Below are 24,444 nucleotides of genomic sequence, written 5' to 3'. Positions count from 1 at the left end.
TTCCAAGAGATCAGGTGTGCTAAGCCGCCTCCGTTCTTTCTTTACCCCTCCACAATTGTTGACTCTATACAGGGGTTTTATCCGCCCCTGTGTGAAGTACAACTCTTATGTGTGGGGAGTCTCCCCACATACAGCTCTTCTCAATAGGTGGAGTCAAAGGCTTTTCGTCTCATTAACTCTCCTCCTCTTACTGGCTCCCTTCAACCTCTGTCTCTTCGCCGCACTGTTGCATTTTTATCTCTTTTTCTATCGCTACTTTAATGGTCACTGCTCCTCTGAACTGTCTGCATGCATTCCTCCACCTTTACGAAGGGCGCGTAGCACCCGTCTAGCAGCAAACTTTCATCCCTTTTCTGTCCAACTGTCTAATGCAAGAGTTAACCGTTACTCCCAGTCCTTCATTTATGCAACAGGTCAACTCTGGAACTGTCTCCCTCTGTCTGTATTTCCTGCTGCCTATGATCTCCAGTCTTTCAAACGCAGTGTGTCCAGGCATCTCGAAATGAATGGATCTTGAATTTGGCTCTCTATTGTATTTTGTTTTTCTCTTGGAGAAAACTGTTATTGCGGGCTCATGGCCTTTGGTTCCTTCTTCCTCGCATATATATATATATATATATATATATATATATATATATATATATATATATATATATATATATATATATATATATATATATTCGCGGCGTGACTGAAGGACTACCATAACAATCCGGCAACATCATCGTCTTTATGACATCATTCATTCTCACACAGCTAACCTTGCCAAGTGTTATAATGCCACATATCGAGGGCCTCATATATTTCGTTGGGGAATATAGTAAGTCAAACAAATCTAGAGTTTTGGATACTTAGAATTCTCATCATCAAATATCATCTCAGCGGCGTGAGATTACTAAAGCATTATCAAAACTGTCAGCTCTATGGGTTAGGCAAGTCCCCATTTTCCGACACTCATTTGTTAATCCATGACGAATAAGGTGCATCTGCCTTGTCTATTTCACTGCTGGATGCTCTCTATAACGTGGCATGCAGGCTAACTACATATACAGTAATGCTCACAAATAGCCCACAAATGACCATCAGAATCAGGGAGTCTGAATATACCATTGCCCTATTAGTCTTAACCCTTGAAACCGGTGATGTACTTATAATTTATTCTTGCTACATCCAGTCACCTTTGCTCAACTCACAAAGGATCATTAATGGTGAAAAGGATACTCATCTTCATCCGTTTCGCAATGAATGGATTCAGTAAGGCTGACCTGCACAATGACATTCACCTGCACAATGACATTCACAGAAGACGACGTTGTGGTAAACAGGCTCCTTTATTCTTCCCACAGCCAGGCGATATTACTCAGCTTAGGAGAAGCTATTTGTACTTCGCCTTTACTAAACTGAATAAACTGTCTGGAGATGAAGAAAGAAAAAGAAAAGAAACTAAAAAGAAAACGGTCGTAGAACACGTAACTGCAGGTAAAACCAAGCTAAGTATTAACCCCGTTACTACGACAGGTTTCCCCTAAGCTGAGTAAAATCACAATAGTAATAATAAACAATGTGACTACTTAAGGGTTTGATGGACACTGTATCCCCTTCAGTACGAGATTCCTGTAAGTTGAGCAATAGCGGTAACACGTTTAACCCCTTCAATCCGAGGACTTACTTTATCATTTGTTCTTGCTAACTTCAGACGACTTTATTCATCTTTGGAAAGACTTTTCGAACTGGAGGAGTCTAATACAGCATTCAGTAAACTATTCATTGCAAGAGGTCCTTAATAAGTTGCATAAAATCGTGTACAGATACCATGAACAAACCCTCCCCCAGCATATTTAACCCATTGGAGCCCAGCGTCCGGAATATTGGACAGAACTGGGATTTTTCAAGTCCTTATAAAGTAGGGAACCCCCGGGTAGGGACGTATGAGCTTCGCGACTATAAGCCGATGGGCGGAGGGCGGTACGCTTAGTACCCACCCAGTGCCATGCCTCGTCCAGCAACCCTGGGATCCAGTGGGATATATACATATATATATAGATAGATAGATAGATAGATAGATAGATAGACAGACAGAGAGATAGATAGACAGAAAGATAGGTAGACAGATGTCGGCGAGCTGAAGCGGTGAATATAAACATGAACGTCCTATAAACCTCCCGCTTGAGGTAGATTTCTTCTCGCACCTGCAACCTTGATCTTCGTTTTCTAACCTGACCTACATATGGTCCACTGCCGCCAGCCACCAGAATCAGCAGTGTCTAGGTCAAGGTTTTCGAAAGTTCGGACCCTAGACAGACATACAGACAGACAAACGGGGCTCAAAACATTATCTACCATCCAAACGGGCGGTAAAGACCACACCACACTGAAAGCGTTAGCATTAATCACTTCAATACAATGACGAGTCTTGGGGAATTCTTCTTATCAAGACCCTATTTTTTACTCGACTTAGGACAGACTTTGAATAATGCAGTGATTATGCCATGCACTACCCTCCTGGTGGTGGACTAGGCCGTTGCCCTAATCAAGACGACTTCTGTTGAAACGTGAAGCACTTTGGCACTGGGTGGCCTTCCTGGCGTATAGTTACGGTAATATTACGTGATTTAATAAAAATTCTCAGTCATCTGACAAAAAAAGAAAAAGAAAAAAAGTGGAATCGTTTCAACAGTAAAATGGCCCTTGGGTGAAATCGAACCTTGTACCGATACCATCCACTCTATAGAGGTTTCTATGACAAATTTCAAATGGGTGAGGTTAAACAACTTTCGTTAACCTTAACCTCTACCCAGCATGGGGGGCCCCTAAAACTGAATAAAATTGTTTGCTAACAGCTCAGATTTTATAAAAATTTTGTCCTCCAAGCGAAGAATGAATGAACATTATATATATATATATATATATATATATATATATATATATATATATATATATATATATATATATATATACTGTATATGCTATGCATTGCCGACCTGTAAAGTCCAGTTACATTAAGATCAAATCCACAGATATTAGAGATTAAAAGTATGACTCATCCCCGGTCTTCCCGAGCCCCTCAAAGTGGCGGTGATGGAAGGAAGAGGGAAAAAGATGGTGAGAAAAAATGGCGGGCTGGGGATTGGCCATGACGCTCTCAGGGTGAAGGTGAGGGCTGGTGGGAGGGAGTCGTGTAATGCCGTCAATCCTACAATAATTTTTTGGTCTCAGTTAATCACTTTTTTTTTTTTTTACTCTCCTCCCTCCACGTGTCACGGATGTTGGTATGGCAGTGACTTGGAGCAGCTGAGTGTTTGTCTGATTTCAGCACCTTGAATAACTGACGAAATGAAAGCATTAAACACAGTGAAATGGTGCTTGTGAGGACATTTTCGGGCCTGTGTTCATTGTGCTTTTCGTGAAAGTATTTTTTTTTCCTGTGCTCACAACAATCACAACTTCAGTACCAGTGAATGGGTATAATTCTCCATCTTACTGGTGCAAGTTCTGGATTAAATGCTTACCTGATGTCGTGTTCTTGTATTTTGGGTTTGTCTGATAAATGCCGCCCATTTTCTAGAGTTAATCACTATAATCATTCCTGCAAGCGAAGCGAGCAAGAACACCATTAAACAAGCAGCAGGATGTGGACGCCTACTGTATAACTCGAAAGCTCTCAAACAGTGTTATTTCAGAGACTATTACAGCTACAGGGAGTTTTAGCAATTAAAGCACACTGTTGGACTTTTATTAAGTAATAGGTGTTGCTTAAGTGACTCTTCTCATAATTCTCATATTGCTGAAAAATCCAAAAATGCGTTAATTTAGCACCGGAACTGTTAACGCAGACACTATTAAAACTACAGTGGACCTATACACTTCTGTAGGAAAGCTTTTGGAAAAACAAGATATTACTCAAGAGATTTTCTTCAAAATTCGGCCAAATACCACTGAAAACAGCCAAAAGCACCAAACAGAGCACACAAATTGGGTCGTGTGTAAAGCGCCATGTTTTGGCATGATGGGTCCATACCACTTAAAATGATAGTATCGGTATGCACACTTTGAAATAAGAGGGATAATTTGAATTTATGTATTAATATCAGATAAATGGGATGTTACACATCTTTTAGCTAAAAATTACATTAGCAAGTTTGCTTGCTCGAACACGTTCCAAACTTTTAAGTGTGGACGCCTTTTACCTCATTTTATTACCCAATGCCCTTTTTTTTTTTTTCTTTTACTGTCTCCCCTTATCCTGTTACGAATGTTGGTACCGTAATTAGGTCATTTGAGAAAGCATGATGACGTCTTTTACTGATTTTTTTTCCCCTAACCTATGGACAAGTCTGTTCAGCTCAGAGGAGACCTTCTGTAATGAAAATGTATTTTCACCTAATATCCCCAAGTCGAGGTTTCTCATACGCTGAATAAATCTCTCAGGGTAAATAGAAAAAGCGTAAAAAAAAAAAAAGGCCTCGTGGTGACAAGAGTTAATGCTTGTATGACGTCGTGTTCCTAAGTCGCTTTATCTGATACATGGCACGTAATTTTTTTTTACCGCTAATTATATTTTCAATACTTTTTTTTTTCTTCTTTTTGCTGCCGTCCCTCACTGTGTCACGGATGTTTAGTACGATCATTACTAAGGTGACTTGGGAGTTGCCACCTGGTTGAAACCTTGAATTTGGGTGACACCATTAGTTTACTCTAGCTGCTACCATACAACTTTCTTGAACTTAGGAAAGGTCTCTCGTGCTGATGCAGTTTATGAAGGTTATAACTAAACCGCTCCAAATAACTCAGTCTACCTGAGCTGAATATAATCGGTAGGAGATGCGAAGAATGAAATGAAAAAGACATCTCAAAGGTAAATGTGTTAAAATATAAACACCAAAAATAAAGTACAATACAAGCTCTCACTACTGAAAGGCTTGTGGAAATGTTTTCTAAACTCATCAGTATCACAAACTTTTCCTAACCGAAATAAAACGGTCTAGAGGTCGCAAGAAACAAACAGATAGCACTCATACAGCGCATACCTCCGTCAATGCCATTGCCATTGAAAAGGATCCGGATCCGGATGCGGATCCGCCCCAAAATTTAACCAATTCTTTTTTAGCCCATGACCCACCCTTCAACAGAACTTCATCGACATTCACTGAGAGCTTTGGGGGATAATGTGCGGTAGGATTCGGATCCGGATCCGCCCCCAAATTTCATCATTTCTTCCTTGGCCCATGACCCACCCTTCCACAGAATCTCGTTGAAATTTACTGAGAACTTTTGGAAATATCGTCTGGACAAGCAGCCAGCCAGACAGACAAAAATAGGTGAATGATTAACTTCCTCCAACTTCGTTGGCGAAGGTAACTATAGAAAACTGTCATTGAAAGGCTTGTTGAAGATTGTTTCCAAATTCTTCGGTGCGAGAGGTCTTTCCCTAAGTTAACAAAACTATCTGGGGGACGCCCGACAAACTAGTGAATAATAATAACACCGATCTGTTCTCTCGTTGGCCTGGGTTCCTAGCAATTCTTCCTATGCGATATATAGTATACATACGGTTTTACAAACCTCATCTACTGTACATATTCTCTTGTGCCGTATGTTATTAATATCCTTCTGCCCGAGAAAGTAATATATATATATATATATATATATATATATATATATATATATATATATATATATATATATATATATATATTCTGCCCGAGAACGTTATATATATATATATATGTATTCTGCCCGAGAACGTTATATATATATATATATATATATATATATATATATATATATATATATATATATATATATATATATACACTATCTCTCATCTCATCTCATCAGCCGTTTGCGTGTCCACTGCTGGACCGGCCTATCCCTACCGAAGTGGGGATGATACAGCCAATGTATCTCTACCAAGTGACTCAGGCTGTCTGTGATTATATGTAGGGTGAGATGTGCTTGTAAGTGTAATTGTTGTGTTGGAATGGCTTTGGATGTGAATGTAGTCTGTGAACCAAGTGTAATCGGCCCGCGCAAGCCGACTGGGTGCAAGCATACTTTATAGTATGCGACACTGGTTCAACCACAGCACCCCTTGTGTTCGCCAATGCAGTACGTGGCCAGAAGAACGCTCCCAACGTTTTTACCCTGGCGGGGCGCGAACCCTCGTTCTTCAGTGTACGAAAATGTACACTTTACCACAGAGGCTCCCATATATATATATATATATATATATATATATATATATATATATATGCTGCTATCTCCATGCAATTTCATTTAGCTTGGGGTTGGCTTTTCGAACTGTAGATGTAATACATGGCCTTCACTGACTTCTTTCACAGCCAAAGGTACCTCCTGAACTCAATATAATCATCCTGTAGTAGCAAAAATGAGCTAAAAGAGATGTCACCCGATTAAATGGGTAAGTACCGCATACTTTGTACCAGTAACATACAAGAGGATAACGAGGTGTTTAGAGAAAATTAATAACATGAAAAGAAGTTTTGCGAAATTTCCCAACACAAAATAATGTGGCCCACTGAAAGGGTAAAGGGTAGAATGACTGTCTCGACGGTAAATTAAATGTGGGAAGGTGTGGGCTTAAGATCATATGCACAAAATAAGTATGATCTTAGAGCCGTGGATGGGAGTAAGTGAGTCTGTGCTGAATGTCATGAACGGATTTGTGGAAAAACTATTAGCGTGCCTCAAGTGGATGCAAACACCCTGCTTTTCCTGGTTCTATTAACACACACACACACACACACACACACACACACACACACACACACACACAACTTTTAATTAACATTCTGAAAAACAGGACGAACGCCTTTGAAACACTGCACCAGCATCGCATTTCCTAATTCACTAACCACATGTTATTCGGTCTTTTTTTCAGTATGAGAGGCCTACACTAAGTTCACCAAATTCATGTATAGGCAGCAACAATACACCAAAATAAAATAAATAAGTAAACTGAGTCGCTGGATTCATGGTGATAAGTAATATAATCTGCCATAAACATGAAGTTTTTGTTCAGATTAAAAAAAAAAAAAAAAGACATAGGGGCCTATACATCAACAGACCCAAAACTATAGCAGGATATCATTCAAGTCCAATTTTATCGACTGTAGATGTTTCAACGCTTCCTTTCTTGGTGCAATGTACACTCGCAGTCAAAACTCCAGCCCACCCATGCCTCCGTTTGATCTGGCCTTTGACTCCCTGGCATCATCGTACACCGTCCAGGCACGTTCGTATTTCTATTTCACTCAGATTTCTTATTTCAATACTATACTTACCACTTCAGTCCGATGACGTCTTACGCAACTCTCTGAATCCGGTAACGTCTCTATCATTCTAGTTGCTTTAACGTTAATAGGTTCAAAGCAATGAAGATTTATTTAAAACTTTTCACCGACAATGAACAAGAAGAACAAGCCAAGCTCACGTTGTTCTTCACAGCATTCCGCCTTGCGACGCAAGCAAAAATATAAATAAACTGGGGCATTTGTCGGAGAAAAAGTACTTCAGCTTAATTTCATCCAAATAAAGCTGACATAATAGTACGCCTACTGACCTACAGAATTTTCATATCATACAGACTACTGGCTGTTACATCGAAAGTTATGCCCATTCCTCCTGTCTCTATTTACACATTTCATCTCACACTCATATTATACTTACGGTATCAAGATAATGATAATGCATATCATTAACTTACAGCCAGTTGTCCAATGTTTCACAAAAGGGGCCAAATGAACAGCCAGCTACTTTCTTCCCTTACTGATTCTGCGGAACTGAACAGGATAAAGGCTTCAAGAGTCTCTGTCAACGTCCAAACTAGGTCTGTTTTTACCAGACGGAGCTGGGTTACTCCCACAACGTAAGTATTAAGTTGTGGTTGCATAACTTTTAATGAACCCTAGTTATGCGGCGGGAATATGCTTTGCTGGTTACTAGTCAATCGACCTTTCACTGTGACTATATCTGGCCATCAACGCATATGAATGAGGTTAAGGATCTTCCTCAGGTTAGGAAACAAACGTTATAGTACTACAGTCCACTCTCACACATAATTAATGTTACGTGCATAACCCCATCTTCCAAGACATTTTATTACCTTACCATACAGGTCTTTGTACAGTAATATCCAATGAGAGACGGGCGCATAACCCCATCTTCCAAGACATTTTAATACCCAACCATACAGGTCTTTGTAATTTCCACTGAAGAGATAGGAAGGAAGATAATACACATGCGAATGTGTTTAAGGGCTTTGACGGATAAGCAACAACAATAAAATTCTGTTTCAATCCCAACATTACTTAGTCCACAGCAGTACACTGCTCTCCCACTACACTACATAGCTCTCAAACTTCAATCACTCGTCCTATGTACTACAAACATCACTGGAATAAGCATTTTCAATTAATCCTTCATGTTGTTCTTTATCCACTCCTCAGCTTCCGCATACAATCACCCTCTGGTCGTTTTTAGTACTCTGCAGTGCAAACATTTACTTCTCACAGGCCACTACCTGTATGTCGGACAGATTTCGTAAACTTCCTCAAGAATAACGAGAACTATTTGCAAGACGTTAACAAACCACTTTTAAACCTTCAGAGGTAGTGTTTCAGTAACACTAGTTAGTCAAGCTAACAGCAGGCTTTATTCGGTACCGATAAACTTCGGTAACCAAAGAGTTAACAAACATCAAACTTCACTGAACTACGATTCAATATCGGTCAGCTACTGCCAAACCTTAAGTCAACTCCACCATTCCCTCCGCCCCCTTTTTGTGTGGACGTTTTTACAATCTTAAATAGCCAAGACAAGCTTGTGATCGAACTGGCGTCCCCCACACAATTACAGTGACAAGAGATCCTGTATTAGCGACGCAGCAGCAAATACGTGTGACCCTGATTAACATGGAGGAGGGGCGGTGTGCGGGCCTCACTAACGGCCACTTTATGCTAACCCAACTCATTCCACGTTTTGTGTACGTCATCCTCCGACCCTGACTTCAACTGCCTCACACACACACACACACACACACACACACACACACACACATACATACATATATATAGATATATATATATATATATATATATATATATATATACAGTATGTCATCCTCCGACCCTGACTTCAACTGCCTCACACACACACACACACACACACACACACACACACACACACACACACACACACACACACATATATATATATATATATATATATATATATATATATATATATATATATATATATATATATATATATATATATATATAGTATGTCATCCTCCGACCCTGACTTCAACTGCATCACACACACACACACACACACACACACACACACACACACACATACATATATATATATATATATATATATATATATATATCGTTTTCGTTTTCGTTTTTAAAGGCTCCAACATGCTTGCATGTGTCGGCCTTGGTCACCTAATGGCGGCTCTCCATGCTGCACGATCCATTGCAGCCTCCCTGTTCAGTCCCTTAACCCTAAGGTCACACTTAATGACCTCGTCCCATGTCTTTCTCGGTCTACCCCTCATAACCCCACCCCCAATATTAACACTTCTCACCTTCCTCACCCAACTATCATCCCCCATCCTCTCCACATGTCCAAACCACCTCAATCTACCTCTCCTCATCACAACACCAATACACTCCAGTCCCATCCTACCTCTCAACTCTTCCATTGTAAACCCAGCCCCTCCAGGCCTTGGACGCAGGGACGCACTGCACATCCACCTAATCATTGTCATACATATATATATATATATATATATATATATATATATATATATATATATATATATATATATATATGTATATATATATGTATATATATATATATATATATATATATATATATATATATATATAGATATATAGATATATATATATATATATATATATATATATATATATATATATATATATATATATATATATATCTATTGCCAGACGCCTCAATCCCCTTCGGGGTGGCCACAAACAATTCACCTCCGCGTCGCCCTGTCCCCCGCCATTTCACTGCCCTGCTCCCAACTCACCCCCCTCACTCATATACCTCTCCACCCTATCCCTCCATCTCATCCTCGGCCTCCCCCTCTCTCTTCCCCCATCCACCTCACTCACATACACTCTCTTCGTCAGTCTTTCACCCTCCATCCTCTCCACATGGCCAAACCACCTCAGTGTATTCCACCTAAAGCTTCCTATCACATCCACATCCACACCACAACGCTCCTTTATATTCTCCTTTGTCAGCCTGTCTCTCCATGTGACTCCACAGGCTCCTCTTAAATAACTCATTTCCACTGCTCTCACTCTCGACTTGTGTTCTTCCAGCAACGTCCAAGCTTCACTTCCATACGTTAGAGTTGGAATCACAATACTGTCATGTAGTAACTTTTTCACTTCCACGCTCACTTCCCTGCTTCTTATCACTGCTTTCAAAGAACCAGCAACCTTTCTTCCCTGATGTACCCTTTCAAGCACTTCACCCTCCAAACCTCCATCCTTACTCATCACACTTCCCAAGTACTTAAACGTATTCACATTTTCCAATTCCTCACCATCCAACCTCGCTGTACATTCACTGACTTCACCTCTCTCAAAGACCATCACTTTACTCTTCCCTACATTCACCTTTAGATTCCGTTTCTTACACACTCTCCCAAACTCATCCACCAAGCCTTGCAGCTCTCCTTCGTCTTCACTCAACAACACAGTATCATCTGCCGACAACAGTACAGGGAGTTTCCAAACACTACCCTCTCTCACCAGGGCCACTCCAACATCCACTATCCTACCTTGTCCCTCTTTTATTACCCCAACCATGTACAGAATGAACAACCATGGAGACATGACATATTCCTGTTTCAACCCAATCTTCAAAGAGAAAAATTCACTCAGTTCACCATCCACATGCACTGCAGCCGTAGCACCATCATACGAGTACATACTCTTCACAGCATTCAACAACTTCCCATCTACTCCATTATATTCTTAATACTTTCCACAATCCTTGTCTATTCACCCTGTCATATGCTTTCTCCAAATCCATGAAAGCCGCATACAACTTTTTTCCCTTCTCTAGAAACTTTTCCACTAAACATCTAAGAATGAATATCTGATCTACACAACCTCTTCCCTTCCTAAAGCCTGCCTGTTCTTCTCCAACTAATTCCTCTGTTCTTTCCCTAACTCTGTCAATAAGTATCCTACCATACACTTTTCCTATTATACTAAGATGACAGATGCCCCTATGATTACCAAACACTTCTTTTTCCCCTTTTCCTTTGTACGAGGGAATAATTATACCTGACTTCCAATCCTCCGGGACTCTACCTTCCTCCCAGGCCAATCTGCACATTTTCCACATCCATTCTACTACTATCTCTCCCCAATACTTCAGCATTTCACCACACACTCCATCAATTCCTGGGGCTTTCCCCAATTTAACTTTCTTCATTGCTTCCACAACTTCTATCCTACTGATTTCTTCCTGTCTTCTCACCTCCCTCCTCCTCCCACCCATTCCCCAGCCACTTATACTTGCATTACTTCCATCCTATATGTTCAACAATTCCTTAAAATGTTCTCTCCATCTGCTCACTTTTTCTCCCTTCTCCACTAGTAATCTACCATTTTTATCTTTCACTCCCCTGCTAACTTAACTTCCACCCTGTCTTACTCTTTTCACCTCTTTCCAGAACATTTTCTTACAAGCCCTCCACTTTACACTCAAGTTCCTTCCAAATTCCTCATCCACTCTCTTCTTACTCTTTCTTACTAATCTTTTCACCTCTCTCTTTCTTTCTACATATAACTCCCTCTTCCGCCTCTCAACTTCTTCCACGCCCCTATTTCTCATCCATTCATTGTATGCTTTCTTCTTTTGTGCCACAGCCTGTCTCACCTCTTCATTCCATCATGCTGTTCTTTCACACCCCTCTGTCTTCCCTTCATCCCACACACCACATCACATGCTGCACATACTTCTTCTGTAAATATCCTGCACACACCTTCCACGCCCCCCATCTGATCCAATTCATATTTGCCCAATCGTTCCTCCACTTCTCTCTTATACTCTGCCTTTTTCTCATCCTCTTGTAACCTTTCCACTCTCCTTACAAATACTCCTTCTTCCCGTCCCTCCCTTCTTTTATTTCTCCATCCTAATTGGACCTCGATTCTGGCCACCACCAAGTAGTGGTCAGAAAGTCCACTCTCCCAACCTCTATAAGCTCTTGCATCCATTACACATTTTCGCATCCTTTCATCCACACACACATAATCAATCATTGCCTTCCTTTCATTCAGTTCACCACCCACCCTTCTCATCACTCGCCATGTATACCTGTGGATCATCTTGTGCCTGAAGAGGGTATTGGCTATCACCAACCCCCTCCCAGCACAAATGTCCACTAACGCACTGCCATCCTCTTTCTATCTCAGCAAGCACACCCCACTCACCAACTATTCCATCCACCTTCACATTCCGTACTTTACCATTCATATCACCGATCAAAAACACTCTCATTCCTTCCAAACTTTTCCATGCACACTTCCACATTTGTCCAGAACTCTTCTCTCACTCTGCTTGCACGATCTTGCGTTGGCGCGTCCACACACACAATCGCCCACATTTGTATTCCAACTTTCAATCTTACCCACACAATCCTTGACCCAACTGATCCATACTCTCTTATTCTCTTCTTCCATCTTTTACTCACAACTATACATACTCCTTCTTTTGCCCTCTCATTCTCACCTACTCCTGCACATATACCCCATCCATACTCCCATTCTCTCACACTCTCACCTCTCCATTTCGTTTCAGTTATTCCGCATACATCAACTTTCGCACCCTCAAGCACCTGGACAATCTCTCTCTCTTTCACCTCATCATTCGCTCCGCTTACATTCCAAGTTCCGATAACCATGTCCTTTGTCCGGTCCTTGGTCGTCATCTTTTGGTCAGTCCTTGTCCGAGGCTTATTGTTTGTCTTTTATATAGTTGTTATATATATATATATATATATATATATATATATATATATATATATATATATATATATATATATATATATATATATATATATATATATAATGTAATTGGCAAACTGATATGGAGCATGTTAATGAAAATTACATTTGTACACTCAATGGCTTTTCAGTCCGAGCGGTCGTTTTGTAGCTGAATAAAACGTCTGAAGGCAGACAGGGAAATTAAAAACTCATAACTGAACTGGTGTTTCTACTGGAAAGAATTTATAACTCCTTCACTCTAAGTATCTCTCCTAACCGGAAACAATCGTCTGGCAGCAAATGAAAAAAAAAAAAAAAAAAAAAATGAGTTAACGACCCCACTCATATAAATTTTCTAGAAACAACGCTGGGCTTCGAGAGGGGTTAAATAATTTCACTGCATTAAGAGTTGCATGACTTTCATTCATGGTGCTTGCGAACAAGTGCTGAAGAACATGATCAGAGAATAATCCTGTTTTCTGAAGCACCAGGGAATCAAGTTACCATTTTTTTCTTAACTAACACTGACATTGATTCATTCATATTTCCCCTTTATACTGGCGCCACAACTGGCTTATTAACAAAGGGTAACAGGCTGACTCCTGTAAAATTAAATAATCATAGTTAACTCGTGTATGAGAAGCTCAGCTGAAGGTGGACAAGACTGTGGTTGGTGTGAATGAACTTTTTTTCCTCTCAGGTGATGTATTTTTCATTTTAATCTTCATATTTCCATGTGATTTTATTCAGCTACAGAGACATTTTATCGAACAGAGATTACATATAACCTTCATTAACCCCTTCACTGCTACAGATCCTTTATGAGTTAAAGTAAATCGCCTGGTGATGGCAAATATAAATTCAAAAGAAGTCTTCGGACTAATAAAAACAGACAGGGTAACTGCTGGAAACTTAAATATTCATAGTCACTAAAGTATGCATATGAAGCTTGGCTGACAGGAATGTGTCTTGGCATTTTTTTTTTTTTTACCTACCTAAGGTGAGTTTCCATGAGCTGAATAAAATGGTCCGTCGCACGCTGCAGTAAAATACGTCTTATTTTATGCTCAGCCATAACGTTAACTGAGATATTTGGGGGCATTTTTGTTTATACTGTTTTCTCTCAAATACAATATAATGATCTGGTCAGCTCAAATAAAATGCAAAGTAGATAGGCCTATTTTGCAGTCAAGGAATTAACAGGCTCCACTGGACTGGCAGCCAAATAAGTTATGTCTACGCTGAATCTACTTGTTTCCTCCAAAATAAACATAAATTTTGCAGTGAAGTGCCTGCTTATGTGACAACACAAAGTTATGGTATAATGTGTGAGGAGGTGAGTAACATTTCCAGCAGGGTGTCTTATTCACAAATCTTCTTAAGTTTAAGCTGCTTGTTTATACTCTTGTCTACGCTCTTCAACTACCAAACACTTCAAAATCGAACTAGAGTGGGTAATGTATGTATGCAGCGACCGGCATCCTCCCTCTGGACGCAGGCGGGCAGATATACCAAAACAGATTTAAGCAGTGTTTTGTGGGTCCTGAAGAGCAACTGATCCGTAGGCCGAACACTGTGTCTGTCGCTGGTGAACTGACTCACTTCACCCGGTGCTACAACCATGCGTACACGTGTGAAACACTTGTGGAAAATAGGGCGTGAGTGCGTGTATGTTGGAAAGCTGTTTTTGAGAGTGGGTCTGGAGGGAACTAAACGAAGACGCTAACATGTGAGAACATTTGAAAGGTAATACTAATGCCTGATTAAAGTGAAGACATACAAGCACACAAAATGACTAAGGGTAATATTCATTCACTGCTATGGTGACTTATTCACCGAAAAAAAAAAAAAAAATTGCTTTCGCTGATATGGACAAACCCATATATCTTACTCAAATGAGACTGCTGCCGTAAAAATGTTTCCAGCACTCTCTCCGTTGACCCCTGCCCTGCTATTTAGGTATTTAGAAACGGATTTTATTCGGACTGACGGCTGACTATTTTGTGCTGATGAGAGAAACTGTACCAGTCAAATGGTAAAGAGACTTTCTGAATACATGTCCCTGAGTGAGAAGTGAAGCCACACCCTGCGTCACGGGTACTCCCCCACAAAAGCGGGGTGGGGCGGGGGCGAGAGAGGGGGAGGGAGCGGGGAGAAGTAGCCAGGAAGGGAACAGGATATTGCCCGCTCTTACCTCACTCACTAATATCATCAGACAATTTAAGTAAACCACAGTAATATGTACACTCCTCTCTTCACAACCATCAACATCAAATCATCATCCCAACCTTTACTCCCAGCTAAATGATGGAGTGCGACAGAATATAATACAACTCAGTGGTTGACGTATCTATCTATCTATCTATTTATCTGTGTGTGTGTGTGTGTGTGTGTGTGTGTGTGTGTGTGTGTGTGTGTGTGTGTGTGTGTGTGTGTGTGTGTGTGTGTGTGTGTTTAACAAAAGTATCAGAACAGTGAAAGACCAAAAATGGAAATATCTTAATCAATTCATCATGTATCTCAAACAAGGAACACAAAGCATGAATACTGACAAGAAACAACCAAGAACTTTGAAAAAAAAAAAAATGTAAAATGAGTACGTTCACCATTTTCTTTTAAAATGCGTCAGGACTTTAACAGATGCCGGTCACCATGCCTAACTGCCCCTTCCTCAGCGCTTAGTTCACTGTCTTTACTATCTTCGGTAGCGTGGCTGAAAAATCATCGTCTCAAAACAACAGTAGCTTCCAATGCATGCTTTTCACCCTATCGATCTGACTATGTATTAATTATTTTATTCTTGCTATCTCCAGACGTTTGTACTCAACTTTGGAACGATCTCAAATACACAATGGTATAACTAACGCCATAACAAGCCGCTAGAAAAGTCTAACCCAGCAGTTCTCATCCTTTTTCGGTTTGCCCCCCCCCCTTTAGCCTTGGTTCACATATTCACGTCCCTCCCCCCCCCCCCCAAACATAGCCACGGTCAACATATCCACGCCGCCCCCAGTAGATGCCATCACCTGACTCTGAAAACTTGATCCAGAATTCTCATTTTTGCCACAAGTTCAAGTGGATGTTAACTCAGGTGAATACAGGCGTGTTAGTCCTTCTCATGCAGTTCACTATCCCCCTTATCGATGGATAAGGGGAAGTTGAGGGACGTGTATATTTTAACTGGGGTTTGCTCTGTCTTTCAATTAAGACATGTTGGTATTAGTTTTCTCACATAACGACCAAAATTAGAGAGAGAAAAAAAAAGGCAAGAAGGCGACTAGGCAACAGACATGAAGGAAAGAAGCCAACTTAGTACGCGAGTACAAAGAAAAATGTGCTTTAGAGGCTGAAGGAAACATAATAAGAGTATAAATCAGTGGTTCTCAACCTGTTGGGCCCGTCCCCCTTGGGAAGCGTGAAGACTCGGAGAAAAATAGTGTGTGGCTTGAACAAGCGTGTGTGTGTGTGTGTGTGTGTGTGTGTGTGTGTGTGTGTGTGTGTGTGTGTGTGTGTGTGTGTGTGTGTGTGTGTGTGTGTGTGTGTGTGTGTGTGTGTGTGTGTGTGTGTGTGTGAGCGCGCGTGCGCGCGTGCGTGCGTGCGTGTGTGCGTGCGTCACGATAATCTATTGATTTCTATCAGAGGTTCTCAACCTTTTTCGGGTCGCGATCCCCTTAACCTCCAGACACTGTGGAGGTATGACAGTGGTCAAATTAACGGTATGGTGAAGGACCGCTTAACATGAGACTGTCATAATTCTGAAATTCTGTACTGTAAGAAACAATGGATGAAAAAAAAAAAAAATCCCGTCACAAATTCTAGGCTACTTACAATCAACGATATGGCAATGCAAAAGAACCTGTACTTCACGTAATACCTGGCAATATGTTTCTGCTTTCACCGTTTCCTGCAGAATGAAGGGTTGGTGGATTCACGTCACGTTATTCCATGCCTGAACGTTACTGTGGCTGACTCAGAGTGGCACTTACTAACTATATCCTTGATTACCTCTCAGCTAATACAGGTATCCGGCAATCATCCTCTTACAAACAATTTAAATAATTATCTCTTCACACGGACAGAATAAGTGGTGTGCTTGCAAAACACTCATAATAAATCCTTTCGGTCTGATATCGTATATTTCATTTTGCTCAAGCTTCCTCCCGCCGATTTTATTTAAATCTGGAGATACAGTTCGAGATGGAAAGGTTATACACAGCCCTCATTAACTCTTTCACTATAAAAGGTCTTTACGTTGAATAATATCGCCTCTTAGATAACATGAATAAGCCAAAATATTACAGCATCGCAGAAAGGGATAACCAGTATTCTTCATGACCTAAAATTATTTCAGTCAACAGATACAAAATAAAAATCATGATACATCTCTTATACGATCGCGCACGCAGTTATGTTGCCATGCCTGAAGATGGAGCAACTGATCACCAGACTGCAATGATGGGGAATATTAATTTTACTTCTATCAATTACTTACTCTGTCCACCTTAAAGTGTGTGTGTGTGTGTGTGTGTGTGTGTGTGTGTGTGTGTGTGTGTGTGTGTGTGTGTGTGTGAGAGAGAGAGAGAGAGAGAGAGGGGGGGAGGGGCTGTCATTCAGACCATACGGTTCCACTTAAACATTTCCATTTAACTTGAAAAGAGAGAAAAATAGACAGAGATTTTTCACCAAGAATATAATAATTTTGATATTCAAGGACTGAGAAAAAAGCCAGGGACGGGCAGCTGACCAGAAACGTGAGAGTAAGAAAGAAAAATAAGCAATGAGATAAAGTAAAGAGGTAGGAAAGGGAGGAAGAAATAGGGAGGAGACGGGGGGAGGAAAGCAGCAAGGAAAGACACAGGGATGGGAGGAAGGAATGGGAAGGAGGAGGAGGAGAAAGCAGTCAGGAAAGAAACTGCGATAGAAGATAGGTACAGGGAGGAGGATGGGAGGAAGTAGGGAATGAGATGGGAAGGCTAGGAAATAAGGCACACTGCCATGATGAACAGGATAAAAGAGAGGGAAGAATAAACTTTAATGATCAGATGAGAGGGAAGGTAAGACCGGGGAAGGAAGAAAGGGAAGGAGTAGGGAAAACGATGACAAAGTGGGAAAGAGAAAGATGTGGGAATGGGAGGTAAGAAAGGAATATAGGGGATACGGCGATGTGGAAGGAAAAAAAAGGAGGGAGGAAAGAAAAAACTAAAGAATGGAACGGACGGCTAGGATGGTGAGTGGAGGAAGGAAAAGGCATGGAGTGGAGAGGAAAGAAAAGGCATGGAGTGGAGAGGAAAGAAAAGGCATGGAGTGGAGAGGAAGGAAGGCAGAACAGGGTGGGGAGAAAAGGAAGGGGAAAAGACGATGGAGACAAGGAAGGAAAAACGGGGAGAAGGGATGAACAGAACGGGTAAGAGAATGACGGGAAAGACAGAGGGGGGGGGGAGGAGAAGAAAAGGAAGAAAAGAAAAAAGGAAAATGGATGAACAGTGTGGGTAGAGAAGGATGTTAAAAAACACGGTTGGGAGAAAACAGAGTGAGGAGAAAAGAAAGGGAAGAACTGACTGGGAAGAAAGGAAAGGGAAGAATTGACTGGGGAGAAAAGAAAGGGAAGAAATGACTGGGGAGAAAGGAAGGGAATGAAGAACAGGTATAGGACAGAAGGAAGGGTAGGGGGAGGGAGGGAAGGTCGGAGACGTGACTGTTATGGGTGGGGAAGGGAGAGGGAAGGGCAGTGAGGGGTAGGGGATAAGGGGCCAAGGGTTAAGATAGGGGTGAGGTAGGAATAAAGGGCAAAAGGATGAGGAAGGGGTATGGGCAAAGGGTTAGGGAAGGGTGAGGGAGAGACCGGAACAAAGGATAAGAGGTGCAAAGAGAATGGGGCAGGGTATATGCGGTCAGGGGAGGGTTAGAGGTGAGTGCAAGGAGAGTGGGGTAGGGGATAAGCGGTCAGGGGAGGGTTAGTGGTGGGCATACACGAGAGGTAAAGGGCTGGGAGAAGGAAGGGGGGAAAAAAGAGAAGTAGAGATGGCATGAGAGAGGAAGGATTGAAGTTGGGGAAAGGTCAGGGATAGGGATAGCGTAAAGGAAGTGAAGGGAGGCTTGGCAGAGAAGTTATATGGTGGGACAGAGAGTTAATTAAGGACAGAAAATAGGGGACGGGGGGTGAGGGGTGGTAAGGATAAGGAAAAGGATAGCATGAAGGAGGGAAGGAAGGGGTGGGAGAGGAATAAGTAGGCAAAATGGTACATAAAAGAGGGGTTGTGAATGGGATGAGAAGAGGGAGAGGCAAGGGAGAAAAAGGAAGGTGCTGAAGACGGGAACTTTGGCATAAGGAGGGTATAGGGAAGGAATTGGGGGCCAGTGACAAGGGTTCATATTTTTGTAGCCTTGGGAAACTTGCCATCACCTCCATACCTTAACGATTAATTTTAACTACTATACCTCATCATTCCCTAGCAAGTTACTCATATCTTTTTTTTTTAAACATACAAGAAATTGTTAACGTACCAGATACTGACACACAGAAGTTAGGAAGATATGGTATATGAAGCGTCCTTATTATCCTGAATCCGGTAGCATCTTTTTCTTGTTTTTATCTCCACTACACTAATTTATTCTAAGCTTAAGAGTTTTTCCAACAGGAGGGGGTCGATGTAGCACTGATTAATCCTTTCAGTACTAAAAGTCCTTGTTAATTTCAGCAAAATCGTCTGGTGGTGGATCGATTACAAGGATAAATACGTTACCGGATTTAAGGTGTTAACTTGTTAGGAAACAGGCGAAAGAACTGCAGTGGCGCGGCTTGACAGAGTGGGGGAGGAGGGGAGGAGAGAAGGAGGAAGGGGAGGCAGGAGGGGAAGCGGGTACAAAAGGACGGCGTGAGGGAGAGGAAGATCAGGGAAATGAAAGAGATATGGAGGGTGAAGGGGTGAATGGGGGTTGGGACAAGGGTCGTGAGGGAGGGCAGGGGTTGGGGTGGTGCGATCGTCAAGACTTGAGAGAAGGAAGACGGGGACAGGAAGGGAGGAAAGGAAAGGGAAGCCATGAGAGTCGGGAAGAAGGGAGGAAAGCGAGGGAGGTCTGGAGACAATGTTGGAGGGGGGGGGGAGGAATAAGGAAGGACTATGAAGGGAGTGTACGAAATCTAGAGAAGTGAGAGAAATGTAAGAAATCTAGAGAAGGTAAGATGGGGGAAGGGGTTCGTGAGGAAAAGGAAGGCCAGTGGTAGAGGGAGCGTGAGGGAAGGCTGCGAGGGGGTGAGATCTTGGGGTGGAGCCTGGAGGTGGGGGTTAGAGGTGAGTGTGAGGTGCGTGAGGTGCGGCCCCGTTGCACACCTCCCACACGTCTTCAGGCACAGGTCAGCATTCCCCGCCCCTTCACCTCCACCCACACCTCGGGGGGAGGAGTGGGATAAGCAGATAAGAAGGGGAAGCCAGGGTTAAGAGAGTACTACGTAGTACTCTCTTAACCCTGGGGGAAGCAAGGAAAGGAAGGCAGGCACGGAAGGGTCGGCAGGAAAGGCAGGCAGGCACGGAAGGGTCGGCAGGAAAGGCAGGAAGACAAGGATGGGTTGGCAGGAAAGGCAGGCAAGGAAGGGCAGGCAGGCATGGAAGGATTGACAGTAAAGGTAGGCAGACAAGGAACGGTCTGCTGGAATGGCAGGCAGGCAAGAAAGGGTAGGCAGGAAAGGTAGGCAGACAAGGAAGGGTTGGCGGGAATGGCAGGCAGGCAAGGAAGGGCTGGCAGGAAAGGCAGGCAGGCAAGGAAGGGTTGGCAAGAAAGGCAGGCAGGCAAGGAAGGTTGGCAGGAAAGGTAGGCAGGCAAGGAAGGGTTGGCAGGAAAAGCAGGCAGGCAAGGAAGGGTTGGCAGGAAAGGCAGGCAGGCAAAGAAGGGTTGGCAGGAAAGGCATGCAGGCAGACAAGGAAAGGGTAAGCAAGAAAGGTAGGCAGGCATGGGGGGATGTAGGGCAAGGAAGAAGAAAAATAAATAATGAACTTTTTTCAGCCGACATGAATACCGGAAAGACTCAAGCTATCCAGAGAAAGAAGACTGGCAGGGAGGAAGACAGGCAGGAAACAAAGAGTAGAAAAGAGTGCCAACAGGGATGAGTGAGATGATAATGCAGAAACTAGTAGCAGAGAGGGAGGGAGGGGGAACGAGAAGGGACGAAGAGGGGAATGTAGAGAAAAGCAAACCTTGAAGGTGGGAGGATGGGGTAAAAGCGGCAGAGAAAGGAAGGAAAGCAGGAAGGTAAGGAATGGGAAAAAGGGAAAGAAAAATAACAATAATATGAGAGAGCTGCTATGATAGGAGGGAAGGAGGAGAATGATAATGGTAAAGATAAAAAGGAGGAAGCAATGTGGAAATAAAAGAGAAAAACAGGAAAAAAGAAGAAAGATGAGGGATGGCAAAGGAAACGTAAGGTAAAAAGAACATAGGCAACGCTACGCAGTTGCAACCCTCCATCTGACCACGCACATACCTCCCCCACTCCCTGCACACCTAACCAAGTGCATAGCGGCCCTCACCTCCCTCCCAATCTTTTCTTTTAAAGGTGGGCGTAAGGAGAACGCCTTCAGGACATATAAACTGGGCCCTTCAGATTGCTTGCGCAGGTCGCACTGAAATTTCTGGGATTTTTTTTTTTTTTTTCATTATTGGAAAAAATACTACTGAAGACACAGCATTCTACCTATCAAAAGGCACCAGGTCACTGTAACACACATAACTATGTGAAATTTCATGATTATAGTGTATACTTTCTGAATTCTGGTCTGGAAACGAAATATCTACGCCCGGCCAGCCGCCCTGCCGCCCAACTCTACGGACTCCTATTGATCACAGTGATAACATCCTCCTCTTTGTCAGGTAGGGTTAAAAATACAAGACAATAAGGTAGGATACAAGGCATGAAGGGAGGGGAAACAACGGTAAGGAAATCGATGGAGGAAAATGCAAAAAAATAAAACTACTAATGATAAACAATAACAATAAACAGGAGCAACGACAACACCATCATGATATGAAAATACATAAACAAAAATGAAGGTACGCCTGAAAGAAAAGAGAGAGAGAGAGAGAGAGAGAGAGAGAGAGAGAGAGAGAGCGGCAAACAGGAAACAATAAAAGGGAGAAGGAAAGTGAGGGGTGATAATAATGAACCAAGAAGTGTAAGATAGTTAGGCATGGGTGACAGGAGTACGGAGAAGGATAGAAGGCAGGTAAGTAGGCAAAGAGGCAGGTAGGATGGTCGAGAAAGACAGAGAAAGCAGGGGAAGAGGAGGAGTAAAGAAACGAAAGATAAAATAAGAAAAGCAGTAAAGTGAGACGGAAATAGCAGACAATAATAACAAGAGAAACAAAGAAAGGATGGATAAAAAAAACAAAGTAACGAAAAATAAAAAATCAATAAATGCAATTAAAGTAAAATTAGACAGGAAAGGAGCAGGAGGGGTGACAACAGTGCGGTCAGGAGTGAGAGGTGGTCAGGCAAGGCGAGGAGAAGGTGGGAGGATAGAGGGGAGAGATAAGGAATGGGGAGAGGGGGGCAGGAAGGGAGGCAGACAGGTAGGTAGGCAAACAGGCAGGCAGATAAGCAGGTATCAGGATGAAAAGGCAGAAAAAGTGAGGGGAGAGAGGAGATCACGAAAGCAGGAAAACGAGGGAGGTAAGGAGGAAAAATCAAACAAAAATATGAGAAAGAAATAAGGAATGGATGACATGGGTAAGAAAAACGAAGAAGGCAAAGCAATACAGAAAATAATAAAAGAAAGGAGGGTGCGACAACAGTGGCGTCGGGAGTGTGAGGTGGTCAAGCAAGGAGAGGAGAAGGGGACGGGAGAAGGAAGAGGGGCAAGAGGTGGGGGGGAGGGGGAGACAGACAGGTAAGTAGGCAAGCAAGTATCGTGTGGCAGGTAAGAGCACTCTCACCTTACACACCCTCCTCTTGCATAACCTGGGAAATAAAACACTTGCTATTTCCATGAGTCACTGTTCACTCTTGATTACCTCCTCTGTGATTTTATGGCGGTGAGCTAAAGGGAGGGAACAGATCGTTCACTGTCTGGTTATAAGATGATGATGATGATGATGATGATGATAATATTACCCTGACCTGGCTGTGCCTCTTTTGATCATGCAATATTTCTCTTTGTATAATTATCATTAAAAGGGAATAGCAACAGAAAGTTCCGCAGGGAATAATAATGATGATAATAATAATAATAAATAATAATAATAATAATAATAATAATAATAATAATAATAATAATAAGCCTAACTCTAATTGGAAGCGACGAGAGACTAATGATGAATTCAGAAAAGGAAAGAGAGTGGAGAACCATCAAAGAAGCTTGGCAAGAGGAATGGGTCTCACAATAACTTACACCTTAAGAAATAAATAAATAAACAGCAACAGCAACAACAACAACAACAACAACAACAATAATAATAATAATAATAACAACAATATCGCCATCATCCTGATACTAATTCTCACAAAAATAAAACATAAACAATAGTAACAGCAGCAGCAACAAAACGAACAAGAACAACAAATAATAATAATAATAACAATAATAATAATAATAACTAAAAATAATAATAATAATAATAACTAATAATAATAATAATAATAATAATGTAACTGGAGTAAAGGTATGAGATAGGTATAGCGACAACTAGTGCAGGTGAAACATTTAAGGCAGCTTGGTATCTGACCACTACATCCGCTTTATAATGACAGACAAACCCCCAGATACAGGTCTGAGACTGAAGGTCGATTTACACACACACACATACATACACACACACACACACACACACACACACACACACGCACACGCGTACGCGTGCGCATACACCCGTACTGTACCCGAGCAACTTTACACACTGCTTTAAATATGTCACCAAGCTGATATACGGGTACTGACTCAATATTTAAAGTTTGTACAACCACCCACTCACAATTATGCCAGAGTGGCAACATATACTCATTCCAGGTGTTTAGTTCGTAGTTTGGAATTTACCACCCCAGCATACGAACTCACCTAAACACCAATCCAAACGTCATCAAAACATAAGCAAACATTCGATGAGCAGTTAACTCCTTCACTACCAAGACTGCTAAAAAAGAAAATAACTGAAGCTTGAGTTTCAATACTTACTATTATCTCTCTCATGGTCAAGACTCTGGTATTCTATTCCGGTTAACACCAAACAATTTTATTCTGATGAATGAGTAATACGAACCTGAGCTTAAAATATACATTTTCAAAAATACTAATCCAACACATAACTAATTCATTGATTGGTGTGACCTGTCCATACAATTTAACACTTCCTAACTACAGTCCAAACTCACTCTAGGGTCAGA

This window comes from Coenobita brevimanus, chromosome 65 (genome assembly GCF_032717465.1).
Source record: "Coenobita brevimanus isolate Jiangsu-jjx chromosome 65, ASM3271746v2, whole genome shotgun sequence".
Classification (NCBI taxonomy): domain Eukaryota; kingdom Metazoa; phylum Arthropoda; class Malacostraca; order Decapoda; family Coenobitidae; genus Coenobita; species Coenobita brevimanus.
The sequence above is the reverse complement of the archived record's forward strand: the minus strand, read 5'-3'. Positions refer to the sequence as shown.